Genomic DNA, 6,350 nt, shown 5'->3' with positions numbered 1-6,350 from the left:
AGGAGGAGGAGGAGGAGGAGGAGGATGAGGAGAAAAGGGAGGAGGGGAGGATCCAGAGTCTTTGGGATGACCTGAATCTGAATGGCCAGGTCCACACAGTGGACTTCAGAGGCTGGGCTTCTGCATGCAGTCTCCTTGCTGTCCCTCAGCCAACTGGCTCCAATGACCTCAGGCGTCAGCTTCTCCAAAGCCCCCGCCCATCAGGGGCTGCTCTCTGGCCTTTTGCCCGGGCTTTTGATCAGAGGGTGCGGCACGGAAGGCGCAGCTAGGACGCTCTGTCTGTGGGCTGCCTGGGAACTTCCTGGGATGGCTTCAAAGGTCGGAAAGCAATTTGCAGCTTTTGTGTGAAGGCCACAGGGTTTGGGGAGGGAGTGCTCCAGTTGGTGGGGGAGCTAATTAGGCCCAGAAACTGTTTGGCCACCTCACAAGTCACTTGAAAGCCCTCGGGGGAAACTGGGGTGAGGAGGGCGAGGACCACTTTGTGCTCAGCAGGCAGCTGAGCTCTTGGCAGGGTTGGGAATGAGGTCTGGGGAGACCAGTACTTAATAACCCTCAGGGGATGCTGGGTGATCGCCAGGAGTGGCTGCCCTACATTCACATCCTGCAGCAGGCTGTGCTGAGGCTGCAGGCCTGGGCTGCCATACATTGTTTCTGGGGTATCTCTCTTGGCAGAGCTACTGATGACGGGTCACATATGCTGCTGTATCCTTATTAATAAAAGATCTCCACTCTTATCAATGAATTAACCGTTTCCATAGTGATTAATGCACTTTGCTAGAGTGAAATTAGAATATTCTAAGAGCAGAAACCCTAAGGAAATGCCAGAAAAGTAAGATTATTTATAAACCACAACCACAACCACTGCCAGTGTTTTGGGAGGAGAGGAGCAAAACTATGCATGATTAGACCACATTTGGGGCAATAGGGATGTACCTCGAGCCATAGGGAATGGCTTCATTTTTAAGGTTGAGTAGACCTAATTTTAAACTTGCTACCTGCTGGCACTGTTTCAGTACCTCATCTAAGTGAGGATAATAGTGGGTTCGCATAAGATTGCGAATAATAAATAGATAACCCAGGCAAGGCACACGGCACGTGTTCAGTGAACCTGAATTGTTATCATTATCACACGAACACTCCGAAGGACTAGTTATCGAAGTTCAAAGCCAGCCTCCAGCCATCTAAGTCTTCAATCCTTCCCTTCAGCCCAGGAGATGGCATGCAGAGCTGGCACCACGCACCTGTCTTGCCACCTGCAGGTCACACAGTCATTTCTACTGCCATCTTCATCCGTGTCCTTTGGCCTTTGACGGGAATGACTGGATAAAGCATACAGATTTGCTAAAGAAGGTAGGCTTAATATCGCAGCGGCATTGCAGCAGGGGCTGTTCACTGTTCTCCGGGCCGGTGGTTGAGTCCTTTCCTGTGTTGTCTGTGTTTTGACCTGCCTTCCACATCCGTCCTCTTTTTCTGTTCATTGTGTGGACTCCTCGGGGCCCCTCTATAAGGCGTCCAGGTGTCCTCCCGAAGGGCTCTGTGGTCCTGGCTGCAAATCCTCACGAGCAGGCGTGATTCCTTTCTCCAGGGAGCCTCTCGGTCCCGTGCTGCTCGGGGATCTACATTTACAGCCTGAACTTGCTCGTAGTGAGCAGCGAGGCACAGCTGCTGGGTGGCCTCGCCTCCTGAGACGTCACGGGTGGGAGTCTCGGGCAAACGGAGTGTCAGTGAATACGGATGGAGAGGGTTTATGAGGGTGCAGGCACTCTGCTCCCTGCTTTCTGGGTGTCAGCATGTATAATGGACACATTGGGAAAGGCAGGCAGTGGTGGAGTCAGGCACCCGTAGGTTTGCATTGTGCTTCTAGTTTCCGGCTGTGTGACCTTGCACAGGTGACTGACAGGCCTCAGCTCATCTGCAAAGTGGCAATCACGCTCACTGCCTTAGAGGGCTATTGGGAAGAGAAGTGAGATGTCGTATGTAAAGTGTAAGGCAGAGAAAATAAATGTGAATTCTTTTTTTCTGTCTTTAAAGTTCTGTTGAATAATTTCTGCAGGTGTTTGACCCTCCAAAAACTTCACATCTGTGGATTTCTTGTCTCATCTTTTCTCCCTTTGCACCCTAAAAGCACCCCCGCATTTCCCCTTTTCCACTCTGCCATGGGCTCATCTCTTTCAAGCTGCTGAAATATTCGCTAAGTCCACATGCCCTCTGTGGTTTTGCTCCTCAAAACTTTGCTTCTGTACTGTCTGTTTAGGTGAAAACAGATTGAATTCCTGGCAAAGTGTTCCCAGGAAGATCCAGGCCCAGCCCCTCACCACCACCAATTTTATAATTCTAGTATTTAGGTCTATCATCCATTTTTTTAAAGTCAATTTTTGCTTATGCATGTGCTAAAGGTCATAGGTTTTCAAAATTCTGTTATTTCTTATGGATATCCAATCATTCCAAGCACCATTTGTTAGAAAAAAGACTATTCTTTACCATTGAATTGCCTTGGGAAAGTTGTTAAAAATTATTTGACCTCAAAGGGTTAATTTCTGAATTCTGTTTCTTAGTCTCTAAGTCTATCCTAATGTCATTGTCACACTGTCTTGATTATTGTAGCTTTATAGTAAGTTTTGAAATGAGGTAGTGTGGTAGAATGATAATGTTAACAGGAGTAATGTCTCATTTTACCCAAGGAATGTGATAAAGAAGAATAGATAAACTGGAAATTAATGTAATTGGCAAGCGTTCCATGTGCTCTGGCTGATAAACCATAAATCTCTCCAGGGACTGGCTTACAAAGGGTATTCAGTGCAGACGGCTCCCCATGGTCACAGGATGGCCTGGGCAGATGTCTGACCTCATCATGTTTTCAAAACTGCTTAGCGGTTTCCAAATAGCTGTGCGCTGTGTGTTGGAATAACCATTTCAAAGAGAAGCAATAAACCTCAAGCTGCTTTTCAATATCTCAAAAGAAGCACGTGGGCCTTAGGTCCACATAAAATTAACACCTCCATTGTCTTTCACAGCCAGACCAGGGGAGGCTGCTATCCAGTTTGGCTCTGTAGATCTGTTCACAAGCAGGGAGGAGACCCTCCTTAGAAGTGGAAAATGCCATTCTGTAATGGGATTCAGATCTTCAGAAGCTGTGCATCAGATAAAATGTGTGTGTTCTCCATATTACTGCTCCTCACACTTATAGCTTCATAAAATAATCGAGGAGACATTCTCATACACCAATGACATAGGAATTCCTAGGTGTTGACAGCAAGCTCTAAAGGGGCAAAGGTCACTGAGATGTGATGGAACATTCCCGAGTGGACTCAGTGCCTGAACTCAATTCTGGGTTCTTCCTGTCCATGGGCGCCTGTGCCTTCATCTCCTCCCCTTTCTAAAGGGTACAGGCCTATGAGCCATTGTTATGACATAACTAATACACGGCATATCTGTTTTTAAATAATTACCTTTTCATATTTTTCAGAGCTCAATAAAGTGGAATAAAATAAGTCATAAAGAAATCAAATGAGCCTGGTCAGTGTTGCTCAGTGGTTGAACCTAGGAACCAGGAGGTCACTGCTCGATTCCCAGTCAGGGCACATGCCCTGGTTGCAGGATCGATTCTCAGTGTGGGGCATGTAGGAGGCAGCCAATCAGTGATTCTCTCTCATCATTGATATTTCTCTTTCTCTCTCACTTCATTTCTAAAATGAATTTTAAAAAAAGAAAGAAATCCAGTGAAGTAACTTCCTTTGGTCAAATGCCCTTCTCCCCCCCAAAACACTGAATTAAAAGGAAGCAAACAAGGCTCCAGAACTGCAAAACACCCGGCATGCCAGCCCGCCCAGCCCCCTGTAGGAATATTCTAAAGCGTGGGCAACCTCGTCCACCCGAGCTGCGGTTTAGAAACGGAAAAGGGAAAACAGGCCAGATCACTCCAGTCTTCGGCCGCCAGGGCCAGCAGCTGCCTCTGCTAGGCATCTCCTCGCCGTGGTGAGGGCTCCAGCTGGAGCTGAGGGGCTGCCATCTGTACCACCGCAGGTGGTTGTATAATTAGCCACACACATTTGTAGCGCTGTAAAGAGAAGGCTAGTCACAGATCCATCTTCGCCGTGCATCTGTTAGATGCTACAATGGACTGGAAGAAGGTCTGTCCTGAAAGTAGATGGATCCAAACACCTTTGTCTTTTAAATCTTCTGGAGTTGCTTATTTAGGCAAAGTCGCTGCTGAAGCCCACATGATTGGAATGGCAGGAATAAGCGAGCTTGAAGGGTATCTGCATCCTCTGCTAGCCACTGAGCTTGAGCCTCTTCCGCACCCTTCAGGAGCCTGCACCAGCCACCTGTGCCCTCTGGGGGAGCGGGGGGGTACTCTTAACAGGGGTGGGGAACCTTTGTTTTTTTCTGCCAAGGGCCATTTGGATATTTATAACATCATTCTCGGGCCATACAAAATTATCAACTTAAAAATTAGCCTGCTATTTTGGTCAAACATTTAATTAACTCATCCCTAATGCCTTGGCATGGCCAGACCCAATGACTTCTGGGGTCTTATAGGGCCTGTGGGCTGGACGTTCCCCACCCCTGCTGTACTAGAACCTCTTGCACTTCTTCTGCCTTGAATGAGGAATTTGGTCTGGCTTACTTCTCATCCTTCAAGATCACATGGATATACATTGGTATCTTTCACACTGACCAACAATGGAAATAATTTCAATCACATGCCACCAAATAAGACATTTATATTACTTTTAAATTAAAAATGCATTTGTTTTGAAAGGCATCCCAAACACATCTGTGAAGATGGGGTCCCAGGTTAGCAGACAATGAGGTTCCATGAAGCCCCTCTCTTGTTTTTCTGCACAATGTGTTGATTTCTCTTGTGTGGACCAGAAGGGGAACTTGGAAGCCAGTACCTTGATGATTAGGTGACTTACATGTTAGGATGGAAAAGGTGATAGATTGATCCTCCACCTGCTGCTCATAATCTTACTTTTTATTTTGTTCAGAGCTAATTGAAGAAGGAAGGCGTTGGGTACTCATTGAAAATGTCCAATAATATTGATTTGATTTCCCTGATACCAGTGACTTCTCCTGTCTCAGTTTAGGTCATTTTTAAAGTTTTGGCTAATCTGGAAAATTGCCATTCAAAATGATTCTTAGTCTTCATTTGGTAGTCATGTTCTTCTTGCAAAAAATGGCTTTTCCAATGAATAGCTAGCAAAACACTGGCTGGACTTCCATCCATCATGAAAGGGTGATGTTGGCCACCAGCTGCTGCCCCAGTGATTGGCACCTGAATGGATGTACTAGTATATGAGATTTCAAATTAGAGTTTCATTAAACGTTTGAAAAGGACCAGAATAAAACACTCCTGTTCTTCTCAGGTTGTTGAGATGTCTCCCAATGGCTCTTAGGACTGAGAACCGTATCCCTTATTTAGATAAAAGGCAGGTCTGACATGTCATTCAGAGAATAGGTAGATTCAGAAAGCAGGCCTTTGGGTGTTGTGTGTGTGTGTGTGTGTGTGTGTGTGTGTGTGTGTGTGTTAGCACCTGAAGCAGGCTTTGTGAGCCACTATCCCAGGGAAGGTTTTGTGACTCACCTGGCAAGATGAGCTAATGGGTTTCTACCTTTAGCATCTGGGCTTTTGAGGCACCAGAACTTTTTTTTTTAGCTCTGATTTAAAAACTTACTACTATAAAGATGGGGTGGGGGGAGAGCCACTTTCTGATAATAAGGAGAAAGACTTCTTTAAAATCTCTTATGAGCTAGAGTGATGAGTGAAAAGGAAGAGAAATGAGCCTTGGCTAGATTTTATACTTCACCAAGCCAGGGGGAGAAATGTTCTGAGTGTCTTTTGCCCAAAGTAAGTACTTGAAACCCAGCTCAAGATGTGAGTAAAGCTAGCTTGGCTTATCCCTAATTTAAAATAGAAAAGGGAAAAGTGAAGCAGTAAAAATGTAAACCCTGGGGAACCAAGGGAAATTTCAAGAAGCTTCTCATATTTTGTTCCTGTGTTCTGGTTTCAATCCTCTGTTCTCCCGTTGGTTCATGGCTGCCAGATTAATCCCCCTGATATGCTATTTAGTGTAGGATCCTTTCCCTGCTCAGAAATCCTCAAGAGTGGCTTACTGTCCCCAGAAGGAGACCGAAGTCAATAGCCTGGCTTTCAAAGGCCATCTTGCGCTGGCATCTGCCCACCTGTGAGACTCTCCCTCCACAGCGACAACCCAAGGATTCTCTGTTTCTCCTGAGCATCTGTGCACACTCTCACTTCTTGGTTTTGCTTGTGTATGTGGTGCTCCAACCCTGGTGTGTGTGTGTGTGTGTGTGTGTGTGTGTGTGTGTGTGTGTGTATTACAGAA

This window comes from Myotis brandtii, unplaced genomic scaffold (assembly GCF_000412655.1).
Source record: "Myotis brandtii unplaced genomic scaffold, ASM41265v1 scaffold494, whole genome shotgun sequence".
In the NCBI taxonomy this organism is placed as follows: domain Eukaryota; kingdom Metazoa; phylum Chordata; class Mammalia; order Chiroptera; family Vespertilionidae; genus Myotis; species Myotis brandtii.
Note: the sequence above shows the minus strand (reverse complement) of the source record.